At 40.1% G+C, this 20452-nt stretch overlaps 1 long non-coding RNA gene across 14 annotated transcripts in view; it reads right to left on the bottom strand.

Annotated features, from left to right (window-relative positions):
• The window catches only part of LOC141578970 (uncharacterized), a 108077-nt gene that overhangs the window by 23555 nt on the left and 64070 nt on the right, over nt 1–20452 (bottom strand). For 13 of the 14 annotated variants that reach the window (XR_012509860.1, XR_012509865.1, XR_012509871.1 and 10 more), the window contains 3 exons: nt 7048–7233; nt 4355–4579; nt 1139–1310 (listed from right to left, as the gene is read on the bottom strand). This is a non-coding gene — a long non-coding RNA (uncharacterized LOC141578970). The remainder of the gene's footprint in view (nt 1–1138; nt 1311–4354; nt 4580–7047; nt 7234–20452) is intronic. The other variant, XR_012509872.1, reaches the window with a different exon arrangement.

Genomic DNA, 20452 nt, shown 5'->3' with positions numbered 1-20452 from the left:
ATAAATGAGGGAATTAGCTCATTCAATTCTAAATCAAAAACCCTAAAGTAAATACTGAACTTATTTACAGATAAAGAAAATTGGGCACAAACAAGTACAGTTTCTTCCCCAAGTTCACAAAGCTAATAACTGGTAAAGGCAAGATTTGAACTCGTCTGTCTGATTCTAAAAACTAAGGTGGAAATCCCTTATGACTGGGGAGGGTCCAGCAGCACAGCCTATCACCATATCTTTGTTCAGATCTAGCCTTAGACAGCCTGAGACAGCACCCCATTCCTATGGAACTTGAGGGCAAATGATAACAATAAGGATTATATACCCAGTAGTTTCTTAGGTATCATTTATGTAAACTGTCAGCAGGACAGCAGAAAAACTCTGGGAAATATGAGTGGGTCCAGGGCATTTTCTGATTAGAAACTCAGTCTATCAGGACAGAGTGACCTTCCCATGAGAGGCCACACGGACCTAAACTAAAGGCAGCTGAGCAATGAAAACTAGCAAGACCCCGGAACTCAAGCAAGAAGGATCCCTGCCATCTCCCGCCCTGTTGCCTCTTCATCCACGTGGACACGAAGACAGAAGACCTAGGTTCTTGTCCAAGTTACACTATCATGAATTCTCACCCATAAAAAGTTACGACTCTATGCTGTCCTAAGTCCTTTCCAACTCAAATATGTTGACACCAATATCTCAGCAGAATGTCTATGTCTCCACATCCTCTCTTCTATAAGGAGAATAGTTCTATGGCCATAAAGCAGAAATCCAATTAAAAACACCATGCACTAAGCAAGGTGAAAATCTGCATAAGATACTTTGCTCTCACGCTCAGTGAAAGAAAACTCAGAAAAATTGGTCCTTCTCCCTCAGCAAGTGGGAGGTAGGCTGATTGTGTGTGTGGGTGGGTGTGCATGTGTGTGTGTAAATCAAATACAATGACCTCTGGGATCTGTACAGATTTTTTTTAAGTTACTGTCATTTCTTGAGGATGAGACACCCTTTAAATTAATTTGAATCTAGTGTTCTGAGAGAGTCTCAGGATCTTTTGGTGGAGGAGGGGAAAGAAAAGGAGGAAAGAAGTAAATGAAGCAAAGAGTAATAATACTGCAAGGGAAAGGCAAGACATTAATTTTGTTCCTACTTGCATCACAAACAAATTACGGACTGGCTTTGCCCCGATGTCCTGTCGAGCACTGAGTTGCAGATGAAGAGGTGACAGCCCATTTCTCACTGAGCTTGTGACTGTACGTCGCATCTTATAGAAACAAATCATTTATCCTGATCAAACACTCTAGCAGCAGGCCGTAATTCTCCTATTTTGAGAGACAAGAAAATAGGAGTTCAAAGAGGGTAGATAACTTGACAAAAGTCAGAGGACTAGTAAACAAGAGAGGATGAATTCAAACTCAGATCTGAATGCAGAGTCTGATCTTCCCACTCCCAGGACTGGAAAATCCTTAACACTCAGACTCCCCAGCTCCCCTGCAGTGTTCCTGGCACCAAGCATTTCCCATGGTGATGGACTCCAGTTCTCACAGACACAGTGCTCTGTGCAGCCAATGACCTTGATCAGACCTTGATCACCTACCTGCCACGCCCACCAGGCTTCACCATAAAGGTAGGAAAGCTGGCTTTCAAGTGCATACAAAGCCACCCCTGGTCTAACGTGGGCTTTTCTGGGGCTTCTCCAGCCTAAATGCAGCCATAAAAGTGCTCAGAGTTTGTACATGAGCCACACTACCTCTCTCCATATGTCTCCACACCTATACGTCTTAGCTATGACCATTTTGATAATATTGGAAACAAATTTTTAAAAACACAAAAGAAAGGATCCTCGAACAATTACTTAATACTTACAATTTTAAATGATTTGTTACAAAGTGAGTATTTACAAACCGAATCTGCCTTCCTAGGTGTCAGTTTAAACAGTTAAAAAATATAATAACAAAAAATTCTCCCTTACAAAATTAACAAAAACATCAACAATAATCTGGAATAAACTCACAATTAATGCCCATGTTGTACATGGAGAAAACTACAGGACTGTACTGAGGGGTAAATAAGAGGTGTGAATGTAGAGACATCAACATATTGCATGGAGGAAAACAGTTTTGTAAATATGGAAGTTCTCCTAAAAAGAATTCAAAACTTAATAAAAATCCCATGAATACTCTTATCTGATTTTTTTTTAACTTGAACAATATATTTTAGAATTCTTCAGGTATAATAAAGTCATAATAATAGCCAAGAAAGTTTGGGATGGAAGAAAAGAACAAAAAAAAAAAAAATCGCACTGTCAGATAAAAAATTTTTACAATATGTAAGATATAGCGCTGGAGTAAGGAAGTAAGATTGACAGAAATAAAGCATGAGCTCAAAAAGAGACTCTAGTGTACATAAGTATTTTATACATGTGGGATTTCAAATCAAAGAGCAAAGTATGAATTCAATAATTGTCCTGGGACAATCAGAGAATCACCTGGAAAGAACAAATTATATTCCTGTCATAATGACCACAAAAATAATTACAGATAGTGATGTAAATATTAAAATACTAATAACAGCAAATACAACCCTTTGCTCACATTAATTCAACTTCTCCTCACTATAACAAGTACTATTATCTTCTCCATCTTAGACATTAAATAAACCTACATAAGAGATTTATACCATTATAAGAAAGTATTTCTAAGAATAATAACAAAGATAAAACACAAAAGGAAGACATTTACTATGTTAAGAATATTTTGAGCCACAACAAAAATAAACCTACTGAACAAAATGAAACGAAAGAAATGACAAGGAAAAACTCTGTGATAGATGTTGATGAAGACAAGGGATTAATGTTCATAACATACAAAGAGCTGTCACAAAGCAAAAAGAAGCTTCCTCACTTAAATTTGTGCAAAGGACAAAATGGATCATTCACTTTTCAAAAGTCAGATGGCTAATCAGTGAAAAATGCTCAATACCTCACTGGTCATCAAATGCAAACTAAAACAATGAAAAAGCACTTTTGCTCATCTTATTGGTAAATATTTTTAAAAGATATTGTAGCTAGTGTCCATCTGTGGGAGAAAAAACTGTGAGCGACCTTTTTGGAGGATGACATGTCAATGAATATGTAAACTCTGAAAAACGTGTGTACACACTGATTCAACCCCACTTCTAGGAATCGTTTCGTTTAGAAAAAAATCAGTTCAAATAGATATACTGTTTACACTGGTGGGAAGAAAAGCTGAAGTGAAATCATATCCAGCGATAGAGAATTGGTTACATAAGTAATTCTACATTTCTCATTCCACACTGGAGAAGGAATTTCTAGTCACTTGAAAGTAGCCTGTGATGAAAGTAAATGTCACATCCAGGGAATAAATTTCCAGAAGACTTAACTAAAGGCATGCTCATACAAGATCACAGGAATGTCTGTTAAAGAAATATGCCAGTCAAACATCCTTTCTGACAGTGGAAAATGGAGAAAAGTTAAGTGTCCACCATCAAGACAATGATGCGGTAAATCACGGTGAGCTGTGGGCACTGAGGGGGCCAGCGTTTCCCCGTGGCCCAGGGCCTTGTCCACAGCACTCTCCCACCAAAGGTGTCCTTGCACAAGAGACCACACCTGCACATCAGGAGACCCCTCCACTCTATCTGAAGGGACTGGGTGAGTCTGGAGTGGGAGGACGTCTATGATATACACCTGAGTGAATAAAGCGAGCTGCAGAAAACATATAGTATGGCCTTATTTTTCAAAAAAGAATATATACACACATATACATAGATTTCTCATATGTATGTATGTATGTATGTATGTATGTATGGGTATATAGATATGTCATAGGCATAAAGGTCATGAAATATCTACACCACATTGGCAACAGCTTTTACACTCAGGAAATAAGGGGAAGGGATTTAGGGGCCTTTCGGTACCACCACAGTTCTCTTTTCAGTATTTCAGTTAAGTACACTTGGAATTTAAAAGTTTATTTAAGCCCGAAGTAAAATGGACGTTGCCTCCACAAGACATAATGCTATACTGGTCATTAAAAATCATGCCAGGGGAGATAGAATATTGTAGAAAAACATGTAATAAGCCGAATGGAAAATGGAGGTCTCCACACAGTAAACAGGCACAGAGTGCTCACTGGTTTTTATGACAGAGCTGATACACACTGATGAAAAGAACAGAAAGTAGATGTTAAAGTGTTAATTATTATTTCTGACTAGTGGGACCTGGATAGCCGTTTTTGTCCCTTTTTTCAGACTTATTGCATTAAATATACATTATTTTTCATCTGAAAAAAGCATTTTTAGATGTGTAGTACCACACATTGGAGAATAATACACGAGTACTTACAGAAACAAATAACTAGGAGACACTGCAGCAGCGCCACACAATGTAGAACGGGCGATCCTGATTAACACCGCACAGTTACATAAGGACCCACAAAGTGAGAGCACCTGCTGTAACAGGGCACGGCCCCCTTCTCTTTGTCACCTGTGTCTTCAGGGCTGAGGCAGTTCTGAACATGGCCAGTGTCAGTGTTGGTGTCTGGATGGATGCCACTGGATGTGAGGGCACCTGCAAGCCGAGAGGAATAACAGAAATCATCCTCTGCCTTTTCTGTCTTGTTTCTTTGTTACTTTAAAAGAGAGGCATAAATAAGATAAACTGTGTATCTTCCCTACTGAAATTTCAGTAATGAAACCGTTTTCAAAGTGTTCACAACTTATATTCTGCCTATAACCGTCTTTTCATCAAAGCTTCATATTTATTAAATGTTAATTAACTCAGTTAATTAACTCCCTGTTGAAACCTTCTACTATAGAACATGAAGTGCACTATGTGAAAGAACCACTCCTGCAGTGACTAGCTTGGCTAACTTGACGGCAGTGCAGTCAGCCCCCAACAATCCGTGGCTCTGAGCTCCTGATGTTGCTAAGAGAGCACGCTGCCGCCTCAGATAGAGAGAAAATGTGAAAGCATTTCCTGAAATCTACAGCACTGACAAAACATAACTGACAAATCCCAGGCTCCTTTGAAGCTGTCATTTTCGGTTTCTGGCCAACCCCAGTCAATGAGCAGAACCACCTCATTCCCGAGCAATGGCACTCACTTGGCAAGGAGTTCTGGAGAAATTTCCAGGTATAGAATGTAACCAACTATACGTAGAACTCTGACAAAAGAAACAATGCAATACCCTGATTATGGAAGACACACAAAATATTCTCCTAAGCCTTTGTACCTGGAAAGGCTGGGCTTCTCCTCAGCCACTTATTTATTTCACAGCCAGTGAGCATCTCCCACAAACCCTGTTAACCCGTGTCTGCTGGGAGCCTCAGGCACACTCTTGCTGTCGATCTTATAAGTCACAGGGCAGAGGTGTGTGTCTCACGGCTGCAACCCTCACACGGGCTCACCTCCTAGCCTCACAGTTTGAACTTGGCCCCATTTTCTAACCTGTTTATTTGGTATCTGTTCTTCTGTAAGCTGCCTGAAATGCTTTTTGGAACAAGTCAGAAGAATGAGTGGGTAGATAAATGGACAGATGGGCAGGTGAGAGATGGGCAGACCGAAAGAGAGACTCCAAGAAAAGGGGAACAAATAAAATTTCCTGTGCAAAACCCTTTTCTAGTCAGGGAAGAAAACCGCCACGGAGAAGAGTGAAGAGGCAGGTAGGTTAGGACTGTTTCCTGGATTCCATGAAAAGTCACACCAAGAGATGAGAGGGTATAACTATAAATAATAAAAGGAAAAAACACACATGCTTGAAAAATATATCTACAATATGTACTTTCTAAAGAATAGATTCAAATCAGCAGGGCCCAATACCACAATCCTTGGGTATTTACAGAAATGAGAATCCCATCTCCAAACCACAAGGCATCCCTTTGGAGCACTGAGAGTCTACACGGGGCAGTCATAAAGCCATCACCGCAAAATTTATGCTATCCTGCACTTACGAGGAATGAGCAGTTGTGCACGCGTGACAGTTACACCCCACAGCACCTCTACGGGGGAGGGAAGCCTAGCGAGCCCCATCTCTGCAGGACAGAAAACCAGTCCTGGAGAGCCTAAGCCAACCTACCAGTTCTCCATCTCACAGGACTGGTCACTCCAGAGCAGGATTCGAAATCGGACACACGTCTGTAAGCATGATATTATCATGCTTTGTGTGATTTTTGTGTGTATAATACATTTGTTTCTGGCATGAAAGGATATTTAATAAATTATTGATTGTCTTGTCTATCTCATTAGCTCACAATCAATCTTTATACTGTTGAATTGTACTCTTTTCCTCTGGAGAACAGAACGGAAAGAGTGGTGGTCAGAATGAGGTGGAGCTCCATTCTTTATCTGGTATTTCATCTCATCCAAGTCCCCAACCAGGGAGAAGGAGCCAATGTTCTCTTCATCTTTTAAAGAGAGGGCTCCAGTGATGATGACTTACTCAACCCAACAACCAAGGCTGGGGGAAGGGCACATGTAGCAACCAGAGCAGTATCAGATGTAGGAAAGTGAAAAGAGCTCACGGGAGTGCTCAGGGGGTCAGCCTGATTTAATTTCAATCGATAAAATTACCACACTGTAAAAATACTAGTATGAAATGGATTTGTTATTTCTTGACAAGTTTCCACAGCCCGCATGTAACATTATCGTGAACCAGTGAAAAGAAGAGTCTACAGACAGGGAAAATCAATGCCACAGGCAGGCTGAAACCCAGGCTGGAGTTTAGGAAGAGAAAGGGCATAGTTAAGAATTGGGGAAAGGCTGGAGGAAAAAATCACAAGGACTCTCAAGCATCATCCTACAATCATATAATCATTCATTCAAGAGAGAGATACTGAGGTCCTATTTTGTGCAAGATTGTACACAAGGCAAAGCAAGAGTGCAGCGACCATGTTGGCAGCAACGGGAGGGGCTAAAATACACTTCTGATCCCGGTACTTTGCACACTTGTCCTCAGTATAAAGGTAAAGAAAAAGAGTAAAATAATATTCTGTAAACTCAAAGCATTGCTGAAAAAAAATTAAAGAAGACCTAAATACCTGGACAGACACGCCACGTACATTCCTGGATCAGAAGACAGTGCTCTTGGAATGGCAGTGCTCCCCAGAGTGATCCGTATATTCTACGTGGTCTCGATCACAATCCCAGTGGGCTCCTCTGCAAAAACTGATTAGCTGCTGTTATAATTCATATGGGAATTCGAGGGTCTCAGTAACCAAAACGATCTTGAAAAAGAAGAACAACATCAGAGGACTTGTAATTCTCAATTTGAAATTTTACAACTGTATCTCTAGGTGAGATTAGAGGCCATTTTTAAGTTATTACTGTGTTTATCCTTATTTTCTAAATTCTCTAGAATGAATATAATTGTTATAATAAGGAAAATAAAAAGTAAGGTAACTTTTAAAACATGCACACCGATTCATTCATTGGAAAAAATGTATTTTAACTATAAAGAGGTAAACAAATATCTAGTGAAAAAGGACTACTTAAAAACAAGAGAGCATTTAAATTTTTAAGAAATTGAAAACTGAAAAGCACAAACACATCAAGTTTCTAGGGAGACAAATACAACATATTAACACTTATTTTCAAAAATTCTAATTGAACAATGAAAACTCAAGAAATGGAAAATCGCGATTGACAGCCAACTGCAAACACATGGAGAGCAAAGGCCTAGAAATGACAGTACCTTTAACTCTGCTACTACCTCAGTAGGGGAGGAAATTCCTCACTGAGGAGACAGTGGAATCCCATGCATAAGACATGATACACAGTACAAACTGCGCTAGAATCGGGGGTGACTTTCTTAGAAGAATTCTAAAGTTAGAACATTGCTGAAAAACTATAAATACACTGACAGAAAGATTAAAACACACAGTCATATATATTATATAGAAACATATGAAGTCTGCTCCCATGTTACATAGAAATACAAACATATTTGTTCATTTATGGGCACTGATTACTTTTTCCCAGGTAGAATATTTCAACTAAAACAAATAATCAATAATACACGGCTCTTGTCAAATCTAGTTGATAAGTTACTCTGCTATGTAATCATAATATGTCTAAGATAGATCTAAAATAAGTGAAAAAGATCTTTGTATGGTTTCTTGAACTCTTCTCAACATTCCAAACTTAATTTTAAAATAGATCTGAGCAGTATTTCTATATTATCTTTTCCCTCGTGAAATGACCAATACAGTCTGTTGTCAAAATTCTGTCCTTACAATGATTCACGAACACCGTATCCTCACAAAACTGCTGGACAGCAAGTCACTATCCAGACACTGTGACCAAACAAACGAAACACAAGGAAGACAGTGACCCTATTATGGAGGGCTTACCGTCTCCGTCAACACCGGGGTTTTATTTGATTGGTTTGATTGGGTAGCAAAATAAAATCAATCAATTATTTTCTTCTCTGAGCATTTTGTAAGTCATGACTCTTTTCAGTGTCATGAGCAGGAAAGACTTAAGCATGACTTGATTAGGTCAAATAGCAACAATCATCACCGGAGAGTGAGTAATAAAGAAGTTAACTGATAGCAATTCTTCTGCCTACATGAGACCTAAAATAAACCTACACTGATATCCGAAAGGAAAATGAGGAGATGAGTTTCCCAATGAGAAAACAAACAAACAAGAAACCAAAAAAGGAAAGACTTTTTCATTAACGATTCCAGGCATTAGTGGAGCATGGTGGTGAAGAGCACAGATGCTTGGGACAATCATGAGGCTCTGAACTCCCACAGCACTGGGTAGCTTTGACACTCATAAGTCAGTGAAATTTTCTGCATCTCAGCCTCCTATCCATAGAATGGGGATAACAACAGCACTCGTCTCCTAGGACGGTCCTAAAAATTAAGATATTTTATATGTAAATTTTAAATAAAATACCTCAGATTTTAAATATTGCCCCAAAAGCACAAGGAAAAAAGAAAACAGAGATAAAATTGAGTTCATCAAATTTAAAACTTTGCTTCAAAGGACACCATCCAAAAAGTGAAAAAAACAACACTCAGGAGAAAATATTTTCAAATAATTTATCTGATTAGGAATTTGTATCTCCAAATAAAAAAGAGCTCCTACAATTCAACAAAAAAGACAACTAAATTAAAAAATGAATAAAGGATCTGAAACGGTATTTTTCAAGGAAAATATACAAATGGCCAATAAGCACAATGAAACGATGTTCAAAATCATTAGCTGTAAGGGAAATCATGTCAAAACTACTAGGAGAAACCACTTCACACTCACTACATTAAGTTATAATTAAAAAAACAAGAACTAATGAGGACACACAGGAATCAGAGATAGCAGCCCTTGCTGGTGAGATGTAACGCTGCGTGGCTACTTTGGAAAACAGCCTGGCAGGACCTCAGAGAGTTGAACAGTTGGTTTCTGAATGACCCAGCATTTCTGCTCTGTGGGCACACACGTAAGAGAACTGAAAACAAATGTCCACATTAAAACTCCTACAGGAATGTTCATGGTGACATTATTCATCACAGCCAAAAAGAAGAAACAACCAAAATGCCTATCACCTGATGAATGGGTAAACAGAGGGGCCCAGCCATACAGTGGAATATTATTCAACAATAGCAAAGCATGGAGTACTGACGCAGGCAACAACATGGACAAACATTGAAAACGTTACTCAGTGTGAAATAAGTCAGTCACAATAGACGGTTCCATTTACATGAATTGACTCGATTTACATGAAATATCCAGCACAGGCAAATCCACAGAGAGAGAAGAGTGGCTCCCTGGGGCTGGGGGAGGATGGGGAAGATGGGAATGAGTGCTTATGCATATGGGGTTTCCTGTTAGGAGGATGAAAATATTCTAAGATTGACTGGGATGCACAATTCTTGGCATAGAGTAAAAACCGGTGTAAATATTAATGGGTGAATTGTATTAAAACTGTTAAGAACAAAAGCACCTAGGGCCAGTACCTTCCCATAGTAGATGCAAATTGCTAACTTTTATTACAGGAAGAAGAAACTGCCCTCAGCATGAAAGCAGGAGATCAGCAAATGTGAGTTAACCGAAATTGGACAAGAGCAGTTTACTTGAAACAGTTGCTGAGTGTATACGAAATATTCAGAATGAAGAAAATCAGTTTGACATCAAGATGAAGCATTCTGCTTCAAATGCAGATCAAGGATTCGGCAAGCCCACCTGCTAGAAATAACCAGAGAAGAAACCTGGTTCTTAAAACAAGCACCACATCCAACAAGGAAATGGTGGTGAGGAAAGCAGTCAGCCAAAATAACTGGAACAGTTTGCTACAAATAATTTCTCCACTGAAATTTCAAAAATAAAATGAAAGTGATGCAATGCTGCGCTGCCCTCACGTGAATGGGCTTCCTCCGGTGCTCGACAGTTCTGTAACCTCGAATGAGAGAATCAGGAGAATCATCATGGCCCCTGGGAGTCCCCAGGTGACTGCCCACCAGCACGCTGACCACCATCACATCTGCCAGGGTTGAATTGCAGAGAAGAGACCAACTTCTGAAAGGCACAGGAAATATTGGCAAGGGAAAAAATGGCTGAAATCAGTCCTGGGACAGAGGCCCTGACAGCAGAGTCCAGAAGGCTGCAGGTGAACTGGAGTGGCCCTGGGGAAGGAAGGGACAACAAGGGAGCAGATCTCAATTCTCTTCTCTCTCTCCCTTGGGTAGGAGAGATAAAGCCTGCATCATTCTCACCTGGAACTGTGGGTTATGGCTGGCAGAAGTCGTACCGACACGGAATGATTATTCAAGACTCTGTGGGAAAAGTCCAGAAAAAGAGAAGGAGTAGGGAGCCAACTCCACGAGCCTCTCAAATGCTCCTATATTTACTGTGTATAACGAAAGGAAAAAGTCATTAACAGTTGTGTGATAGTAAGTAGGAACTTGTGGAAAGATGGGTGGAGACAGATATTGTAGAATCCACAATGAGTACAAAGGCTTAGTGTATCTTTAGGGAAGTCATGGGGTGAGGGGAATAAGATACATTCTTTAGATATGTGAATTACAAAGCAGACCACGAGACCAGCCAGGTCCTTGTTTTGGGGATAATAGACTATCTAAAAGCACACAAGCCCAGCTTTTATAGCTGAGGGCCTGGGTCCTTGCTTTGAAATGAGCAGAGTTCTATCTAAAGCATCAACTATGCAAGCAAAGCATTGTCTCTGCTTTTTAAGGCAAGGAGACAGGAGTGAGGATGCACAGGCTCCTGCTTGCAAAGCAGTTACTGAGCACACATTTTTCTTCTGAACATTGACAGGCGGCTGGGGTCTGTTACAATTTGTTAACCTAATCTTGGGCTCCCACATGTAACCATTATGGAACCATTATGGAGGACACCCTAGGATAACAAATCCTAGCCCTGGGTCTTTTCATGCCACCTTCAGACACTCTAGCAGGATCTAGACACATCCCTGACTAACGATCCCACAGAACCACCCAGACTCTTAACTCCTGGCGCTTGAAACTTAATTTTAGCTCTACACAACTTAACAAAGAAAAGTTTCAGAAATAGAAGATATTACATTCTTTTATATCTCATCATATGAACTAATTTTTCTGATTGCTCTAAGCTGCTTCTAATTGGCAAAGCACCTAATTCTGCAGGTGAATTCAGTACTTTCCATTGGGCATAACTTGCCAATTTGGGCTCGCTGAATTCTCTTGGTCAAATACTGATACACTTAATTGATTTCATTGTTCATCAGTTTCAGCCGGGAGGAGAGTGAATGTCACTCTGTTCCTCAGCCCACCCTCAACTCTTTTCTCATCAGCAACTCAGGCCTCCTGAAAATAAAACAAAGAATTTGTTTCCCTTCTACGCTTTCCACAAACCCAACAGGAAACATCAGCCTGGAGAAAGAATTCAACAAAAATGTTCAAACAAAAATCTATAAAACCTGAAACAACTCCATCTCCGGATCATGATACACAATGACATGAAAGGAAGTGTGTCAAGCACAAAGCATGAGTGAGCCTGACCACCTCATTTCTATTCTTCAAAGGAAGGAAGGTTTTCATATTTTTTATTATCACACATTCTCATTGCTTCTGATTAAGCCAAAAATTAGTTTATGAAATAATTAAGCACTGCAATAACAGATTTTTGTTGTATCAATTATAGAAGGCATTCAGAGGGGATAGGAAAACCCACCTTTGTAAAAAATTTAAAATTTCTTCCCCTGTTAAAAACACGTATACAAAATGCAACAGAGAATTCAAATTCTTGTGGAGAGGAGCAAAAGCCACAGAATCAAAGCAAAGTCATTACTATGAGTCAATTCAAAATTCACTAGACAAGCATGCTCAAAGCATTCAAAGAATTTTAAAGGCACACTGCAAACCATTCACTTAATGATCTGCAGGCTAGAGGAAGAATTTCCCTCTTTAACAGACAACAGAAATCAAAAGGGTGCCCCTCCAAACAAAGACGAAAGATCAATCAGGTTTTTAACAGTTCTGATAAATCAGCATGTTCTGAAGAACAAAATTCAGAAATTTTAAACATTCATTCACACCACAATGAAACAAGCACTTAAAAAAAAAGAAAAAATCCCCAAAGAAACTAAGCACATTGATCATGCACTTGGATCAATGAGAACGTCTTTTACCCTTCGAAGAAAGTACAGGCTATAGCCTTTTACTTGAAAATTAACACTAATTTAAAGATAACTCCTAAAACGTATTTCATCATTCATGTTGCCTTGAAAACTCTGAGGCACTTGTATCTGATCAGAAAAGCAATTCTGAGTCATAGTATGTTACAATTCAGCGCCAGTTTGCTTTAGAAGAAAAAACAAAAGCTACTGTTCCTCAAATCCTGCACAGAGTGTGAAGTGCCTCCCGACCTCTTTCTCCTCCTGTTTTCAAACCTGATGCTCCCCAAACCTTCTGAAACAACTGTGAGAACCTCGTATTCCCACCAATATATCAAATGACAAAAGAATATCAATTTACTTGTGTAAATATATGCCTACATCTTGAACTGGAGGAGGAAGTTATCAGAGGGCTACAAGGAACTTATTTCTACCTTCCTGAAATCACACACAAACACGTTCACACAGACACAAACACATACACACTGAATTACTGAGCACTTCACAAGCTTAGGAATTCCAACTTCTAGAAGATAACTTTGCAGTTAGTTTAAAATACAAAACTCTCAAGTTTTGAAAGACTTGATCATCTGCTAAATCATCCGAATATCAACGAGACCCAATTTGCCTTCTCTGTAGAATGTAATTTCCCATGATGTCAAAGCAGACCCTAAGAAGTACTGGATCCAAGACTCGTGTTTATCACTAGCTATCATCGTTTTTAAACAAGTAAACAGATTCAGAAAGGTATGTCCCAACATTTATTCTTATTGAAATAGCATATGTATTCAATTGTCTATACAGAAAATAGGTCCCATGATGGTGTTTAAGAGCTATTTTGTGTATTGCAATATTTATTTTTAAGTGAAGACAAGGAGGGTGGGTATTACTCAGTTGTAGAGCACTTGCTTACCATGCACAATGTGCTGGCTTCAATCCCCAGTAATCCCCCCCTCAAAAATGTGCTTATTTAAAAATAAGAAAAAAGTTATAAAAAAATGGAGACTAAAAACCACTGCAATGTAGAAGCCAGAACTATAATAAAAAACATGTGTTTCTATCAAATACTGACTATATGTCAAACACAGGGACAACCACAAATCACCCCTGACAACTATCACGTGTGGTTCTCAGCAACCCTTCTAAGTAGACACGGATGAGAAGCCCAGCACTGCGGATGAGGAGACGGAGCTCGGAGGAGCCGGGGACGCTGACCATCCTGCTCCCCGTGAAACCACGTCAGCCCAGGACAAGTGCTGACAGAGCTGCAGTGAGGGGACATGCAGCTGCGTGGAAACTTCGGGAGCTGGGAGTCCCAGAAAACATGAAAAATTGTTCAGTGAAAAACCAGCTCAAATATATTACATTGTGCCACATACTTTAAACAGGGAATATGACTGATACTTTTTGATGCCTCCTTGTCCTTTCCGCCATCATAAAATATTTGCCCTCTCAGCGTGACCAGTGATGAACTGGACCCCATATGAAGTGCACTCAGATGGCAGAGATTTTAAAGCTGTTTTATGAAGTTTGTAAGACTCTGTCTATGCCTCACACAGGCGGTCATCCATCACTTCTCACCGGTGTGGACGTACCACCTGAAATCACTCCTTTCTGCTTTTTAAAATCCCTTCATCTAATCCAGAATTTTCAACAGCAAAGGATTAGCTCAACCACAGACAGTGAACAGCTTTTCACCAAATGGACTCGAACAGCCCATCGGACTACCTGGAAGCCCTTTTCTTTTATTAAACCCACTTCCGGGTACTTCATCATTTTCTGATTGGTGGACTTGGCCGCTGACTGGCCTACTCAGAGAGCTCCCAGCCTCACATCCGGGGATGGGAGAGGGCCCTGCTCTTGGGAGAAATCAGTGAGGAAGGCGGACATCCTCCAGTCGGGACTGCACGTGTAGAAATGCCACAACGTGCTCAGAAATTATACCGTCAGCACACCTGGGCTCCCATGGACTGGTTTCACATTAACCAAACTCACGAGACACTGATGCAAGAAAACCAGAAACTTAACTTATTAATGTAACAGAATATGTGAAACTATGAACCAGACTGAAATATCAGAGTTCAAACATGAGTACAGTTTCTCCTCCACGGCCTAATCCCGGGCAGGCAGTAACATGGCAAACATGGACAGAAGCAGAGCAAGAAGGGTTTCTAGATTAACTCAATGGACTAAATTTCTGTTATACCAACAGATCTACTGCCTGGAAAACAATTAACGCTAATCACGGTGCACTCTTCTTGGACAGTGGCTGAGACACGACTGTGAGCACCTGTGTAACTCTCCTTTCACTGTCCTTATTGGGCAAACTGATGCACAGAGGTACAGAGATCCAGGGATGCAGATACCTCTAAACACCCAAAGCCCATCCCTGGGAGCTTCAAAACCAGACAGCCAGGGATTAAATACCAGCTCTGCCACTTACTAGCTCTGTGACCTTGGCCAACTTACCCTCTGTGTGCCTCAGTTTCCACACTGTAAAACTGGGATAAAAATCAAACATTCCTTACTCGATTGTTGAGAAGATTGAAGGATTCATTTCTGTAAAATTCTCATAAAAGAATGTAGCACATTATTGGTGCTCAACAAATGTCAACTTAATATTAAAGTGATTTACAAGTCTCCTTTCTAATCATCTTCTGTGTTTCCTGGCTAGACTAACTCCCAAAGAAAATCCTTATTTCTCCTTTTATAAACTCTTGGGGAGCACCCTTCTGTTCCATACCTCCACCTGTTTAAACTGAGGGAGGGGATGCCTCCTCCCCACTCCTCTTGGCCACGGAGAGTGCTTCTCCACACCACAGACCCATGGCCCACAGCTAGCCTTTATCACACTAACAGATTGAGGTGTGAGTCCGGAGAGACAAGCAGGGTATGTGAAACCGTTCGTTTCCTTCCAGTGCTGGCCACACTTGGGAAGCACCCGGGATGCTCAGCTCCATGGCAGGACAGCCCTGTGCATGATGGGGCAGGTCCTCTCAAGGGAAGGCTCGCTGTGGCCCAGAGTTACCTGGGACAGGGTGAGTCTCTACTTCTGGGACACAATATAATGACACGCATTTTCCCACAGCCCTGAAGTTCATGGAGAACGTGGCTTCATCAGTAAAAATGAAGACATATATCGCCAGCTTACTCTTTTCTGTCATCTCTCAGTTGGCTGCTGGAGACAACATGTGTATAAGTATTGGATCCCATTAAGCCCCAACATATTTGAAGTAACAAAAAATTCTGTGGCTTAACGTTGGTTCAGGGCGACTGTGTAACAGTTCTGACTTTGCTGATGCTAAATTATGGGTATAGGAACTATCGAACCTCCTCAAATATCTTTCATCATAAAACCAGCTTTCCTTATTTTCCTGTTTCTTAGTAATTGCCAAAGAGTATCAAATGATGGCTTCTCACAAAACAGTAGCTAAAGTTTATGAGCCCTCTTGACATACCCACTGTGGTAAACACTTTACATAATTTCTAATTCTCACAATTCTACAAAGCAGATATGAGCATCCCCATCTCACAGACGAGGGAAATCTCAGAACGAACTGACTTAGGCTCATGTGGCTCAGTGGCAGCGTGTGCACGCAAACCCAAGTCAAAAAACTACACCCCTTCCTATATGTACCAAATCTCCTACCACTAATTAACACACAGCGGCGGGGTCAATACTCAGGGAACCCAGTACACTTTTCAGCTTTAAGGTGCTCCAGAGGCCGCTTCTAGCTGTTTTATAAATTCCCGGCTCACTGGTTTCTAGCACTGGAAGAAAAGTCCGATTTTGCCATTGTTTGCACAGCAAGTCTGAGATGATCACAGCGAGATGACAGAATAAAACTAAGATATAAGCAGAAAAATTTTTCCAGGTAGACAGACATAATGTAGACTGTGCTATTCTGAAGCATTAAGCAAAGAAATCAAAATAAAATAACGTTGTTTAAGCTTTCTTTAACAAATAGGAAAATTAAGAAGGTAAGAAGGTGCAACAGCGCCACCTATGGCTAAAAAGACCTTCCAGGTTGCCGGGAAACATGCAACACAAAATTGCCTGTAGGATCAGAAACGAGAATCAGATAACTAAAAGCTTCTCTAGCACATACTGCACTTTGTTTCAGGGTAAGGGAGGGGTATTCAATATTTAATCTGATATTGCTAATACTCCTGAATATAAACAAAAGGCATAGGCTTATGGAAACTCATCTTAGAGGAGGAAAGAAACCAGTCCAGCCTCTTCAGTTTACAGGAAGGGAGACTGAGACCTGGGATCTGTCCTCCTGGCAATCGGCAGCAAAGCTCTCCTAGGCCTCATATCTTGCACTGTAGCAAAAACCAACAGATCTGTACTAGGCCTATATTCATAAAAGTCACGTCTGTATTTTTCCAACAGTAATTAATCTAGGTATCTTGCAAAATACTTCTCAAAGGGCCAGGAAATCATACAAGTGTATTGAAATTCAAAAACATTTATTTGCACATTAAAACAGCATGAGATTTATTCTATTAAAAAAGTTACATGTCAAATCAATGTTTTGATATTTTAAACCTGTTAAAAGTGCAAGAAAAAAAATCAAAATTTTCTTTAATCACAAAAGAGAGAAGATTATTCCCTGAAAATGATAAATGTGAATTTTTTTAAACTTAATGGATCTGGTCAGAATCCACGAATTTAAATGTCTGAGTGGATGTTACACGGTAACATGAATTCTGAGTTGTAACAATACACATTCTGTGTAAATAATCTTCAAGGTCGTCTGCTTAAGGCAATTTAACTAATAGAATGATACAGATTTCACTAAAACTTCATAGTTCACTAAAAAAAAAAATGAATCCTTGTTACTTTAAGCCATATTCATATATATCATATATATACATATTGAATATGCATTAGAAATAAGCCACCCCCTTTAGTATTCAGAGTTGATCCTTCTAAAATACCTGTCATTGTGACAGCACATTTTTATTAAGCACCTTTTGGGTGCTTTGTATACAAGGCGTCTAAATCTCACAGACAAGGAAAACGATATTACTCAAATTTCACAAATGAGGAAATGTACTTAAGCCATAAAAACAACTTACCTATTCATCATCAGGAAAGAAAAGAGTAATGATTTTACTTACAATATTCACTGACAATCTTTTCTTCCATACTAAGACTACATAAAACCAATTCAGTCTTTGTAAGTATTTCTGTCAATAAGGGCCACTAGAGAAAAGCAAGTAACATCACTAGCAATGGTTGGAATTTCAAAGCCCACTTCTCTTTTGCACTATAATTATTTTTAATGTTTTGTTTTTAGTGCTCACAGAGCACTAAAATTAAAAAAAAATTAACTTTTTAACTCATTGCCTGAGAAAGCAACATTTGTGAAAATGTACAATTTTAATTTATGCCACTCTGTCTCACATTCTCACTGGTGTCTCTCCTTTGAAGTCCTCATCAGGCTGAGATCACTAAAATTGGCCATTTATGGAGTCACAGGAGTTCTGGAAACCACTCAACGGGAGGCTGATTAGAGGAGCAATTAAAAATGCATTCTGTGCAGCCAGGGTTCCAGCACTGAGCTAGCCACTGCCAGGTGTGTGTAATTTGGGACAAGCTGCTCCATCTCTCAATCCCTCAGCTGCAAAAAAGGAGACAATGATACCTACCCTCAAACACCTGCTATGAAGTAAAACATGAGGAAAGCATTTTAGCCTTAGGCAGGTGTCCATTCAGAGCGAGTTTGGTCATTATGATGATGAGGATGGGTGTTAATAAATTAAGCTAGACCAGAAAGTAGAAATCACCATAAAGGAGAAACATTTAAATCAATGAGCATTTTCTTTTGGATGGATTGCAGAATATTCTATTCATTTTTTTAATAAACCAAAATTTGTACATTAATAATAGATTTACAGGTTCATGGACAAGTCTCCAGAAAAAGAATTAGAGGCCTCTAACCTCTGAATACTAAGAAAGTAAAGTTTAAAAAGAATTCTGGGGGAGATTATAAATCAATTGGGAGAGTATGTGCTTAGCATGTATGCGGCCCTCAGTTCAGTCCCCAGTAACTCCATTTAAAAACTTTTTTTTTAAGAAATGGAGAATTAAAGCAAACGGAGGAATACAGAATTTTTTTAGAGACTCAACTCAGAATTCTGATGGGGAATAAAACATCCATTTCTCAGAGGAAATCTTGAAAACTATGTAAACTGGATCTGAGATGTCTAGTCTTTTAACATTATTCAAGAATTCATATTACCAAGACTTAAAACTACCTGATAACCCACAGTGGTGATAGTGATCATAACAGCTGCCAACACGGATCGAGCTCCGGCTAGGAATGCTCTGTTCTGACATCTCTGACCCTGAGGCCTCACCAGGCTGAGAGCACTAACTTCGGACATTCATGAGCATCTCGTGTAAGTCCTCAATTTGTGCTTCTCACTCCCCCCTCACCAGGCCCTCTGAGGGAAGCACTGTTATCATCTTCCCCACCCGCAGTTAAGGCCACTAAGGCACAGAGACTAAACCCGATCCAGGTCACACTGGCATTAAAGGACGTGTGTATTTCTGCTGTATTACTTTTTACAAAGGAATCTGAGATATCAATTCAAGGGAGACTGTTAAATAATAAAGTCTGTCTGGTCTCCACCTCAAAGAGCATATAATATAGATTCCTGATGTAGGATGAGGCTGCCGCCACAAACTGACTCAGCTTGAAATTAATATCCAAGATGAAGCAGCGAATACACGTAAATATTCACGATTGTCAACTCTACTCACGGGTCTGGGCCCTTCACTGCCTGAACGGCGGTGAAATCCCCACCCCTGTCAGGGAGGGAAGAGCGGCTCTTCCAGGTCGCACCCAGGCTTCACGGGCTGTTTCCCCTCACAGACTGTCGTCAACGATTAAAAAGCTCTCAAGATTTTTACACCATGCAAAACTGAAAGACATTTCTGCAGATGGAGCACTTTCTCAGGCTTAAACAATTTTGCCTACACTCAGCAACGGGGAGAAAAGAAACATGACTCTGCAAAGTCTCTGAGCCTCACCACTCACAGGAGTAGAACTGCCTCAGCACAAGATGACTGTTCACATTGCAGGGTGAGAACAAAATAAAGCCGCCCCAACCACAGGCACTCCCAGAGACAGCGCTCAGCAGTCTTCTGCACACTCACGGTTGTGCAGCCCTCACCACCATCTATTTCCAGAACACTCCATCATCCCAGAAGAAAGCCCCTGTCACTATCAGTCATTCCCTAATCCCCCTCCACCCAGCCCCTTGCAACCATCACCTGCTCTCTGCCTCTGCATTTGCCTATTCTGCGCATTTCAGATCACTGAAGTCAACAATATGTGGCCGTTTATGTCTGGTTCCTTTCACTTAATGTGCTATTATTAAGGCTTTTCCATGTTGAAGTGGTATCAGCATCTCTCTCTCTCTTTTTTTTTTTGAAAACGTTAGTTTATTAAAAGGTGGTAAGTACAATCAAAAAGAGTAGAGTGGAGCATAAGTGGTGGGGATTCAAAGGGAAAATGGTGGGTTGAGCAGTCAGGGTGGACTTCCCAGAACAGGTGGCCTTTTTCATCTTCCCCTTTATTTTTTTTCCTTTTTATTCACCCTTACGTATGAATAATGTTCCACTACATGGAGATACTACATTCAGTTCATCCATTCAGCAGCTATGTATGGACGACATCCAAAAGAATGAGTGTAAGAGGTGACTAGCAGGGATGGCATTTAAGCAAAGGGCAAGACGTGCTTTAAAAAAAAAGCCAACAAACAGAGGCACAAGGAAATTCATTGCGTTTCTGAGCAAAGTGCATGCTTGCTTC

This window comes from Camelus bactrianus, chromosome 1 (genome assembly GCF_048773025.1).
Source record: "Camelus bactrianus isolate YW-2024 breed Bactrian camel chromosome 1, ASM4877302v1, whole genome shotgun sequence".
In the NCBI taxonomy this organism is placed as follows: Eukaryota; Metazoa; Chordata; class Mammalia; order Artiodactyla; family Camelidae; genus Camelus; species Camelus bactrianus.
This window is presented reverse-complemented; position numbering and strand designations above follow the sequence as displayed.